At 42.5% G+C, this 13100-nt stretch overlaps 1 protein-coding gene across 1 annotated transcript in view; it reads right to left on the bottom strand.

Moving 5' to 3' along the window:
- The window catches only part of LOC118928935 (uncharacterized), a 346570-nt gene that overhangs the window by 234149 nt on the left and 99321 nt on the right, over positions 1 to 13100 (bottom strand). The window lies entirely within an intron of this gene.

The following is a 13100-nucleotide window of genomic DNA, read 5'->3' as shown; positions in this document are numbered from 1 at the left end:
TCACCATTGTGTACAAAGACAGGATTCTCCTCTGGAGTCCAGAAAACAACAAACATTCTAAAAATCTCACAGGTCACTTAGGGGTTTCTGGAGGCCAGGAAAGGCCAAAGGAGATCGGCAAAGTGACTCCTTTCTGGAACGAGAAGACTCATTTCACCTCCAGAGAGATGGACAACGAGAAAGTGCAAGTGTAACTTCCAAACTGACCGCTGTGATCGTTCCCGCTGGCTAACTGTGGCAGAAGTTAGGACTTTAGGACTGCTACCTTCTCCCCAGGGACCCCAGACTCACAGATAGTCACATGGTTTCCATGTTCTGTTATTCCTTTCAAGAGCCTGGGAACCACCCCTTGTCAATAAGCCAAGTTTACCAATTATAAAAAACAGCCCCTCTGGTTGATATCCAAAATATATAAAGAGCTCATGCACCTCAACAAACAAAAAGCAAATAAGCCAATTAAAAATGGGCAGAGGACTTTTCCTCTTTTGTGTGTCTCAGACAAAAATAATGGAAAAATTGATTGCTAGATAGAGGGAAAAAATAGAAATACAGGAAACAAAGGGGAGGGGGAAGATTTAGAAAAGTCAATGAAGAGAAATATAAGGTTACCAAGAAAGAGAAGAAAAATCAGATTAGCTTCAGATGTCTTCAGAAAACCAGGGACAAAAAAAAAAAAAAAATGGGCAGACACTTTTCCAAAGAAGAAATTCAGATGACCAACAGGCACATGAAAAGATGATCCACATCGCTAATCATCAGAGAAATTAAAATTAAAACCACAATGAGATATCACCTCACACCAGCTGGATGGCTACCGTCCAAAAGACAAAAAACAACAAATGCTGATGAGGATGTGGAGAAAGGGGAACCCTCCTACACTGCTGGTGGAAATGTAAACGAGTTCAACCATTGTGGAAAGCAGTATGGAGGTTCCTCAAAATGCTTAAAATAGAAATACCATTTGACCCAGGAATTCCACTCATAGGAATTTACCCTAAGAATGCAGCAGCCCAGTCTGAAAAAGACAGATGCACCCCTATGTTTATCGCAGCACTATTTACAATAGCCAAGAAATGGAAGCAACCTAAGTGTCCATCAGTAGATGAATGGATAAAGAAGAGGTGGTACATATACACAATGGAATATTACTCAGCCATAAGAAATAAACAAATCCTACCATTTGCAACAACATGGATGGAGCTAGAGGGTATTATGCTTAGTGAAATAACCCAGGCGGAGAAAGACAAGTACCAAATGATTTCACTCATACGTGGAGTATAAGAACAAAGCAAAAACTGAAGGAACAAAACAGCAACAGACCCAGAGACTCCAAGAATGGACTAACAGTTACCAAAGGGAAAGGGACTGGGGAGGATGGGTGGGAAGGGAGGGATAAGGGGGAAAAAGGAGTATTACGGTTAGCACACATAATGTAGGGGGGACACAGGGAAGGCTGTACAACACAGAGAAGACAAGTAGTGATTCTATAGCATCTTACTACGCTGATGGACAGTGACTGTAATGGGGTATGTGGTGGGGACTTGATACTGGGGGGGAGTCTAGCAATCATAATGTTGCTCATGTAATTTACATTAATGATACCAAAATAATAAATGAATGAATGAATAAGTGAATAAATAAATAGGTAGATAGATGAACGAATGAATGCATAAACAAACAAACAAACAAACAGCCCTTCTAAGTCTGCCTGCCTGGTGGAGAGCCTTGAGCTGCCCTCAGCTGTCACTGGGTTGTTCTGGAGAGCAAGGGAGAGGGGCTTCTAAGCCTCCGACCTGCCCACCTAGCTCTCTCCTCTCAGCTGGCTCACACCAGCATTCCTCACAGCCCTTCTCCAGCAGGTCTACCTCAGGGCCACAGAGTGTCACCACTGTCCACCCTTCACACACTCAGGGAGGCAAGTCATTGACCTCTAATGCATCTCCATGTCAGAACCATATCTTGACAAGACCCCACATAGTTCAGCCAGCTCTCTTTGTTCCTGACTTGGTAGTTAGAGGAACATTTAATAAGTGTGAGAGAAATTTAAGGGTATATTAGTGAAAATGGCTCACTAAGCTGTGTGGATCATAAAAGTAGCAGATTAGACATTATTCTCAGCAGGCTGGTAGTTTTCCAGGAAAGAAGTATGTCAGAGTGCTGGTGATTACATTAATGATACCAAAATAATAAATGAATGAATGAATAAGTGAATAAATAAATAGGTAGATAGATAGATGAATGAATGAATGAACAAACAAACATTCAGATATCTCAAAATCCATTCTGATGAATAAAAAGGGAATTACTTATAAGCTAAATTTAACTGTTTTGAGTACCAAATTATTCAGAATACCCTGACGGCTCCATTAAGAATAGCCTTAGAGAAGGAAACTCTTCAAACAGGCTGTTTTCTAACCTTCCTAGACCCATAACATGAGGGAGGGAGCTATTCACTATCACTGCCTTGACGGAACGAACTCACATCAACTCAAATCCTGCCAATTCATTGGACATCTCCCCTCTACTCTGGGAAATCTCCTAAGGAAACTCCTAAGAAGTGTCTGCCCCCATGAACCAGAAGCACTTGTCCTGCAAGACTTTCAAACATAAAATCATGAAAAAATGACTACAGGCAGCACCCCAGGTTTGGACGGAAGACGGTAAGTGTGAGTAGCAGCTCAGGCCCAGGCTACCAACATCTCTGCGCACCCTGCCCTCAGCACCACATCCTCAGAGGCTTGGAGTTGACCATCACTCCCACTGAAGCCATTCACAAGCATAGCATGCCTTCCTCCCTCATCTCTTTACAGGATCCACCTGCTCTAAAGCCAACCACCCCATGACCATCCCTGATGCTCCAGTCATAACAATGGCTCCTCCCACCTGACTTGCTACAGGCCACTTACTCCTGGCCCTGGAATCAGGAAAGCCTTCCTGTGGCTTAGAGGGAGAAGAAATCAGAGGAGCAACTCCCCAAAGCTCAGTTTTCTTTTCAACTTTTATTACACAAGTAATATATATTTTTATGGTGAAGAAAAAGAAAGGGAGGGAAGAAAGGAGGAAGAAAGAAAACAAAACCTTTGAATACTAATAAAGACATGAAAATGACTGCATTTCCAAACCCAGAAATAACAGGTGTCAACACTTTGGTAAGCCTTCTTTCTAGATATTTTCCTACCTATATACAGAAAATCATAGAGGTGGAGATGTAAGTATACACAGAGAAATAGATAATGGTTCTATGAAAAAAAAAATGAAGTGATACTCTGCAGTTTTGTGAACTCCTTATTTCATTGGGCATTGTATACTGAGCATCCTTCCATATCAAGAAATATTCTCCTAATGTCAGAAATGTTAGCAATTTAGCCTAACATCCATGTCATTTCCTCCACTGATTAGATACTAGAAAAGTAGACACCAAAGATAAACACCAGACTCCCTGTTAAGCTGCACCCTTCTAGGAGGGGCTGTTCATGCAACCACCCCACCCAGGGGCCCACCAGCTCAGTTCCTGCGCACAAGCCCAGCTCCTGAAATGTGGGCTTGGGAGCGTCAATACCTAGGCCCACTCTTACCTTCCGCCCATTCTGGCCTCAGTAAGGTTTGAATCAAGCAGGCACAGGACAGTCTCAAAGATAAAGGGATCTGTGCCTCATTCTTGGGGACTGCACAGAAGAGGTGCCTCTTATGGTCAATAAAATATCTACACAAACTAGCCCTGAATCAGGGACTTGAGTTTTATGGAAAGCTACCCAAAACCTTTGATATTAGGTTTACTGACCAGAATATTCTATGGTAAGAACATATATTTGTGGGTTTTTTATTATTTATCCAATTCCTATTATTACATATTTAGAATGTTTCTTTATTATTATCAAGATTATTAAAAATGAATCACTATGAACCTGTTTACCAGGTTTTTGTGCATTGTCGTAAATATTCCCTGAAGATAAATTTCTAGAGGTAGAATTGCTATATCAAAGATGAACATATTTTTTAAGGCTCTTAAAATAGTCAAATTGGCTAAGGTTGTATCAATTTTAGACTTGTGTTTCAAAATATTCAGAAGGAATGGCCTTTACCTCATCCTCACCTTTGCTACCACTAAAAAGACAAAAGACAGGGTAGGGTGACCAACCCACCTGTTGTCTTAATTCAAAGCTCTTTGCTAGGGAGAGTGAATATTTCTGAGAACAGTTATAGGTTATTTTTCTCTCTTCTTTTGTGAATGGTGAGTTTTTGACTTTTGCCCCTGGACCTCTTGGCATCCACCACATGGAACCTTAGGATAAAACAAAGGAAACCTGGTTTTCTCTGTCTGGGAGCTTTGCAAGAGTCAGAAGAGACCTTCTGCCATTCTCCTGGGGCCCATCCCAACCCCAGCCCACAACCCTAGACTGCTACCCAAATTTGACTAGAGAGACACAGAAACATGGGTCTGGTCTCATGAAAAGTGCCAGCTTTTTAATCTCTAGCTCTGGGACTTTGAAGCCACATTTACTCAAATGGCAAACCCTGTCCTATCCCAAGCATCCACTTACCCCTCTCCTGCACCCTCCACATCAGAGATCAGCCTCAGCTCCCACTACATGCCCCCCAAATCATGACATCATCATTCCTTCTGCCCTAATACTGCCAGATACTAGAAAACTGAGACTGAAGGGGTGTGTGTGTGCGTGTGTCAATTCAGCAGATACTCACTGACAGTTTGACCATGCAGGTCTGTGCCAGGTGCTATTAGAGAGAAGGAGATTAAAAAAGAAAAGGTATGGTCCTTGCCTTCAAGCAATTGACATTCCAGCACAGGGGATTACCTATATTCAGATAATAATAACAAATGGCACCATTTTGTAGATCCTATAACAGAGGTAAAACCAATGTGCATTGGAGGCCAACTTCAGGTCTGAAAAATTAAGGAGGTCTTCATGGAGGGGATGGTGAAAGTCAGGCCAGGGAGAAACAATAGCCTAAGCAAAAGCACAGAGGTGAGAAAGAGCAATCAGGAGCTGCTGGGTCCTGTTTAAGGGGAAGGTAGACCTTCTAAGGAAGAGGAACAGAAGGTAAGTTGGGCTTGCAGGCTGAGACAGACTCTGGAGGCCTGAATGCCATGTCAAGGACCAGGGAGTTTTAGCAACAGTATCTGAGCAAGGAAGACATGGTCAGATGTGATCAGCTATAAATTGCTCACAGCCATGTTTGTTCAGAGATTAGACAACTACTCAAGAAAGATAAGAAAGACATAAATTGCCAACTGTGCCTGAAAACATAACACTAATCCTTGCTATTGATATAGGTGGACTTCTAGGTATCATACAGCATAACAGATAAGCATATGGTCCCTCATGTGTCACTCTGACATGCAGATATTATTTGCTTACAACCCATAAAGCTTTATGTGTGCTCCATCTTTGTAGTTCATCAGTACGGCTTATTCTGTGACTTGGTCTCCTCTAAGATTTCCAGGCAGAAAGAAGGACAGGTGTCTCTTCTGTACCCAAATCCTCAAATGCTTCTGCCCCCACTTCCACCCCCTGGTTTCAACCCCACAGGTGGAACCAGCCAAATCTCCCTTTTTTTCCCTCTTGATTTCCCCAAGCTCTTCCTCCCAGCCCAGGAAGCATTCTTATTGCCTTCCTATGTGATGGGAAACCACCCATCTATCACATCCTTCCTAGTTCCCTCTTCTACTGTTCAATCTTATAACTCTAAAGTCTAATCCTCCAGCACTGGTTCCCATAGAACCCACAAATCCCACTTCTCTCAAAGAAGCTGGCTCTGCACACAAAAATCCTGCAAATGAAAAACAGAACTGTAGTCTCTGAAGTTCACTTTGAGAGCCTATCTTGGAAGTCAGTCACTGAAATTGGTTTCTATTCTTCAGCTAGATTCTGAGAAGCCCCATGTATAGTAAAGAATTGAACTTGTCCAAAGAGAGGTCTGGCCTTTGCCCTTGGCCATTGGGGAAGTCATCTCTAAGCCTGTGGAATATCTTGCCTGGTAAGAGTGTCTTTGCTTACCCAGGGGCTTTGGACCACACCAGAAAGTCTAACAATGTGATTTATGGTGAGGCCTTTGAGTTACGTGGTATCAGTTCAACTTCTGGAGGAGCTGAAACCTGAGGTCTGCCATGTAGGCAACTGACCATGGGAACCCAATAAAAACACTGGACACTGAGGCTCAGGGGAGCTTCCTGGTTGGCAGTGCTTCATGCACATTACCACACATCCTTGCCAGAAGAGTAACACTGCCCATGAAGCTGGAATTGGACTATTGAAAGCTCCACACTTGGAATTTTCCTAGTCTCTTCTCTCAAACTGTTATCTTTTCTCTGAAATAAACCATAACCATGTGTGTAACAGCTTTCAGTGAATTCTGTGAATCCTCCAAGAGAATTATCAAACCTGAGGATGGTCTTGGGAACCCCCTGAACTTGCAATAGGTGTCAGAAGTGAGGGCGGTCTTGGGAGCTACTCCTCTAACTGTGCGCCTCCTGATTCAATAGACAACTCAGTCTCAATGGGAGGAGAGGGCTGCAAAGCAACAGAAATTAACAGCAATGAGAATCATACCAGATAACATTTCAAGATATTACTGCATCATGCATAAACAAAGAGAAAACTAGCAGTGCAGAGCAAAACATGGCAAATGCTAAAAGATGCAGACTCTGAGTGCCACTGAGAAGAGGGAGCAGGGACTATGGGTGGAAGTGATCAGAAAGACATTATGGAGTTGGTGGACTTGCATTGGGATTTTGAGAATGTAGGGAAATTAAACAGGCAGAATAAAGAAGAGCATCCCAGGTAGGAAGGAATGGTTTATATCAGCATGCTAAATTGGTGTATCATTTAGAATCTAGGGAGGAAAGACCACAATAGAAAATTAGGGTACTGCTAGCCTCAAAAGCCTTCTGATGTTATTTATCTCCCTGAATTCCCTCATTAGCCAATCACCATAAAAACTTTTTCAAAATGCCAAGACTTTGCCAAGGGTAAATTTTCAAAATTACCCTGTTTATTTGGAAAACAGAGGCAAGAGTCCTATTCTTGATTCTTCTTTGATCTTTTCCATAGCCCACATTAAACATTATATATTGAAGAGTAAATTGGCCATGAGAAAAATGGTGTTGGTGAAGACCCTGGTGGCCTTCACACCCACAAGAGAGCCTTGGTAATTAGCAAGGCTGCTGCACTGCCCAACTCCAAGAGGGACCACTCACACAGGATGAAAGCGAACAGTACCTCCTAGAGTGTGAGATGCAGCTGCCTTCATGGGTAAGGAAAAGCTTTAAGGCTGCAGGTCTAATACGAAATTGCCAATTCTGATACGAGGAATTACAAAACATGGGCACCCATACCAAAGGCCAAAACATAATTAAAGCTAAGGGACCACAAACAGAGACACACACACAAATACACCAGGTGACAATCAGAGCTATTAACCAATATACCGTTATGGATGCACAGCAGCAATGATAGCAGAGACTTGTTGTTTAGAGGAAGTGATCACAAGACCATAAGGAGGGTTGTAGCTGCTCTTTTCAGTTCAGCCTGATGCTGGGAACCATCATCAACAAGTGGCCTCAGCTCTGGGTGGCACAAGAATTCAGAAGCAATAAACCTGAACTTCTAAATATTCCCACATGTCTTAGTCAGTTCAGGCTGCTATTACAAAATACTATAGACTATGTAGTTCATAAACAACAGAATTTTATTTCTAAGTTCTAGAAGTTGGGAAATCCAAGATCAAGGCGCCAGCAGATTCAGTGTCTGGTGAAGGCCCACTTCCTGGCTCATTGATGGACATCTCACTGTGTCCTCACATGGCATAAGGGGCAAGAGGCTCCTGAGGGTCTCTTTAATATGAACATTAATCCCAATCATAAGAACTGTGCCCTCCATAACCTAACCACCTCCCAAAGGCCCCACCTCCTAATACCATCACATTGTGGTTTAGGATTTCAACATACGAATCTGGGGGGAACATAAGCAATCAGCATTGCATCACCCTACTTGGACCTTTTGCCATCTATTTTCTCCAAAACACTATCAAAAATACAATTTTCCCTTTCAACATGGCTTGTAGCATTCTTAGGGAGATCGTGACCCACCCTAAGAATCTGATAAAAGTCTTATCCGTAGGAGTGTGAACTCTTACTCCAGTAACACACACACACACACACACACACACACACACACACACACACACACACACACACGGTTTTGTGCAAAACTCAAGACATCCTGAAGCCCATCCCAGAAACCCTACTGCTTCACAGAATCAAAATGTGATTATGCTACTCAATAAGAAATATCCCTTGATTAACCCTCAGCATTCTACCCTCTGTCAGGAGCTTTTGAATTTTAACTATGCCACAGTCAGCACGGTATTTAAAAAGAATTAAGTTTGAACTATGTAATGTGCAAAAGGTGATTAGTTAGCATTTAAAAACCCTAAGCAAGAATCCACAATTAAAAGGTAGCTACTAAGCCCCTGAAATTTGGTACTTAAATCTATTCCACAGATTTGTTAAATAGCCTTAAAGATGTTAGAAATAATTTATTTTAGTGAAACAAGCAGTATTCAAGAAACATGGTTGCTATAAAAATTAGCCAAGCTCATTGAAAACATTAATGCCAACTGAAATAAGCCAGGCACAAAAGGACAAATATGATCCTACTCATATGGGATTCCTGGAATAGTCGAATATGCAGTGACAGAAAGTAGAACGCTGGTTACCAGTGGCTGGAGGGACGGGAGAATGTTTTACAGATACAGAGTTTCTGTTTCGGACAATGAAAAATTTCTGGAGATGGATGGTGGTGAGGGTTGCGCAACAGTGTGAAAGTACTTAATGCCACTGAATTGTGGGACTTAAAAATCTTATGTATATTTTACCAAAATTAAAAAAAAAAGTTTTCCAGGCCCTTCCATGCCTACGTAAATGAACGAAGTATAAGAATAAGGCAAGCTAGGGCCTAAGGATACCTTTGGAGAAACCTTTGGAGAAGTCCTGTCCCCATGCTTTAGGGACTCCATCAAGCACTCATGTGAACATCCAATCTAATGTGGACGCACTGATTTATGATGGCATGGAGAGCCTAAGCTTGGCTCCACTCCAAAGTCATCAGAAATCAGAGCACTCGTTACGGTGAAGTAACGCTCTCAGGAAGCCAATGAGAGGAGCTTCTCCTGAGCTTACAAGAGCAGGTTGCAAGGCTGGATTTACGTTTGATTATACAGGAGAATTTTGTCAGGCTTGCCTTCACTGTAGCATCCCACTAGCCAGGCTGTGGAGGACAGTATTCCCTTCTAATCACCAAAAGGGACAGTCTTTTACCAAGGAAACTGACAGTCGCTGAACAGGCCAGATTTGCCTAAGCCACTCCCCAAGCTCAGAAGAAACTCAGGGCTTGACCTCCAGCCAAGAATACAGAGAAAACAAACAGTAGCTTAGGCCTCCACTCTGGCCCCAGTAAGGCAGACAGCTGTCCACAGGCTTACACCCGAGGAGGCTGCTTTGACTTTGACAAAAGCCACAGGATGAATACAGTCTCGCTTGTCTCCACCTAGACTCACTAAGAGAAACCATTGTCATACCAAGGTGCTTTTAAGATGCAGCTGTAATTGATTACCAGCTGCTAGAGACTCTGAGGAGAAAAAGGAAAAATAATTTCTATTTAATTAAGGAATGGAACCAATTATTCATGGGGAAACAAATGCATTCCACAATATAAATATATACCTTAGATACAAAGTACTGAATTATAACTAAGTTAAAGAAGACTCACAAAAGTCAGAAATTGATTAATTCTAAAAATTCAGAAGTACTGTATCCTAGGAGAACAAGGAGTGAACTTACGGGGATCGACACAAGGTTGACCAAATGTACTCCAGATAATAGTTTGTTTTTTCAGTTACCAGCACATATTTATTGAGCATGTGCAATATGGCAGACAGCTCTGGAATCAAACACAAAATAAGAATGGCTGGTTCTTTTACTTCCCCCCATAGGAGTTCATACTTATTAAAGGGGAAACAGAAACAGAAACAATGCTACAGTGGTTAAAGAGGTTTTTCTTCCCCTGACAGTATTTCTGACACCAAATGTCAGGGTTTTCCACACCAACAACCAAATCTCTGACACCAACTGGATATCCTACGGTTCAACTTGATTCTGACTCTAACTACCCAGAGACGTCAGTGTCAGACTCTGTGGTTTTAAGGTCTCACTCCCACGAGACTGCCCCCATTTCAGATGCCAGTCATAAGTATTTGGTCCCCAAGTTACCCACCCCTCTGACCAACCTGGCTGCAAAGTCAGAGGTTCTGACAAGCCCTCCTCAGTTTTGATACTTTGCTAGAACAACTCACAGAACTCAGGAAAGCAGTTTCTTACATTTACTGGTTTATCACAAAGGATACAATTCAGGAAGAGCCACAAGGAAGAGACAGAGAGAGCAAGATGTGGGGGAGGGGCTGCCCTCTCCAGGCGTGCCACCCACCAAGCACCTTCATTTGTTCACCAGCCTGGAAACTCTCCAAATCTCCTGTTCAGTAGTTTTTATGGAGCTCACTCTCCAGTCCCCTTTCTGTTCCAACACCAGTGGGTGGGGCTGAAAGGCCTAATCCTTTCATCACCGTGTCAACTGGGTGACCAGACCCATCCTGAGGTTAGGTAGGGGCCCCAACCTGTCACCCAGTAGCTTAAGCTCTGGTGTCATGAAAGAGGCTTATTATGGATAACAAAAGACATTTCTACGCTCAGGAAATAACAGTTTTTAGTTCATCTTTGCCAGAAACTAGAGATAAAGCCCAAATATGTTTTTGTATTATACCGCAGTGGTAAAATATTCCAAGTGAGTTCCATGGAGGCACAAAGAACTGAATGATTTTATTGGGGGCAGTGAGTCAGGGAAAGCCTCAGAAAGGAGGTTTTGACTGATCTTAAAAGATGACAGGTATTCACTAGTTAGACAATGGAAGAAATGACAATGGGAGCCAGGGACTAGGAAAGGCCCAGCACAGCACCTGGGGGACTGGCAGAAGCTCGCAGCAACTACAGAAGGTAAAATATACATAACATTTTTAAGTCCCATAATCCTCCAAGGACTTTCCATCCACATTAAATAAAATCCAGGCCCCTTGCCCAGGTCAACAAGGCCCTATTTGACCTGGCCCTTCCTACCTCGGAAGTATCAACCTTCTCCCTCCTTTGTAGGTCTCATTCTAGTCTAATGGGCCTTAGGGCAATTCATCCAAATACCCTGTTCCTTCCCATCACCAATGGTTCATTTTACAGGTAGACTTGACTGGCCACGGGGTACCCAGATTATACCTTATTTATGGGTGTGTCTGGGAAAGTGTTTCCAAATAAGATTAGCATTTGAATCAATGGACTCAGTAAAGTACGTTGCCTTCCCAATGTGAGTGGGCACCATCCAAGCTGTTGAGGGCCTGAATAGAAGCAAGAGTGGAGGGAGAAAGAATGTGCTTGCCTGCTTGAGCTGGGACACCTCATCTCATCTTCTCCTGCCCTCAGACTGGGATGTACACCATCACCTCCCCTGTCTCAGGCCTTGGGACACAGACTGAATTACATCACCCACTTTTCTGGGTCGCCAGCTGGCAGACAGCAGGTCATAGGACTTCTTAGCCTCCATAATCACATGAGCCAATTCATCATAATAATTCTTTCATATATAAATAAACACACATACATAACAATATGTATATGTTTATATATTTTTATATTTGTATCTCCTATCAGTTCTGTTTATCTGGAGAGCCCAAGTACACGATCTCAGCATCTTCTCCCTTACAGTGCCCATTGGCAGCAAAGGGCCTTGTCAATGGTGCTGGGAAGTTGGAAGGCAGAGGAATGAAATGGTTGACAGTGCAGGCTCTCATGTCAGACTGCCTTGGTTCAAGGCCTCACCATTCCTCTTATGAGCTGTGTAAAACTAACTTCTCTGCGCCTTGCTTTTCTCATTGGTAAAATGGGTATAATAAACAAAAATGGTGCCTATTTCACAGAGGTGTTGAAAGAATCAAATGAGTTCACTCTTGCAAAGCATTTAATACGGTATCTGGTACAAAGTGTAGATGTTAGATTTCTTATTTTCCTATAGGTGAAGGTGGAAAACATTGAAGGATTTTAAGCAAGAAACCAGTAAGATCAAGGTTCCACTTTACGGTATCAGTCTGACTGTGGCTGAGGGTGGAGGAGGTAGATCTGACCAGTAAGGAGACTTACATTCCTTCTACTCAGCAAACTGATTCTAGACAGTGTGCTAGACACTGGGGGAGTTACAGTTATCACCACATGGCTTTGGATTCAGAATCAAGCTCCCAGCCTGACCTTCTTCCAACCTTTGCTAAGACTGCCCTTCAAAATCTGCCCCTCCAAATGAATAGGCACAATTCCAGACCTGGGTCTTTCAAAATTACATGGCAAGTGGAAAAAGACACCGAACTGGAAGTTGAGGCCTGGTTCTGATATTCATCTGAAAATAGGGGCAGTCACATATGCCCTAATGACCTCACAGAACTGCTGATACTTGATGTGGAAGCCTCAGAAAGGCCAAACTCCTCCTCTGGGTTGATGGGTTTTTGTTTTGAATAAAAATAATATAGCCATATTGACAAAAATCCAAGTAGTACAATAAGATATAAGATTAGAAACTAAAGTCTCCTACTCACTCTACCTATTCCCTCTCCACAAAAACTAGTCATTAACAACTTTTCATTTATCCGCTCTGAAACAAATGTTTCAAATATGTGAGTTTTACATGTATGTGCTTTTAAAAGTTTATACAAATGAGACCCTGGAGGTTTTAAAACATAAATGATAAATTATTTGACATTCATCCCATCAAAAAGTAGAGTCTAAATCACCTCCCCTTTTCTGGACTCACTGACTGCTTAACAAACAGAATATGATAGAAGTGATGCTATGCTAGGTTCTTGCCCCAGGACTTAAACTGGCAGCCTCCACTCCCTATCTTGAGATACTTGTGCTTGGAACCCATCCACCATTCTGTGAAAAAGCTGAGAAGCTAGAGAGAGGCAACATGCCCAGGTGACAGTCAACATCAGACTGC

The sequence above is a fragment of the Manis pentadactyla genome, chromosome 6 (genome assembly GCF_030020395.1).
Source record: "Manis pentadactyla isolate mManPen7 chromosome 6, mManPen7.hap1, whole genome shotgun sequence".
NCBI lineage: Eukaryota > Metazoa > Chordata > Mammalia > Pholidota > Manidae > Manis > Manis pentadactyla.
This window is presented reverse-complemented; position numbering and strand designations above follow the sequence as displayed.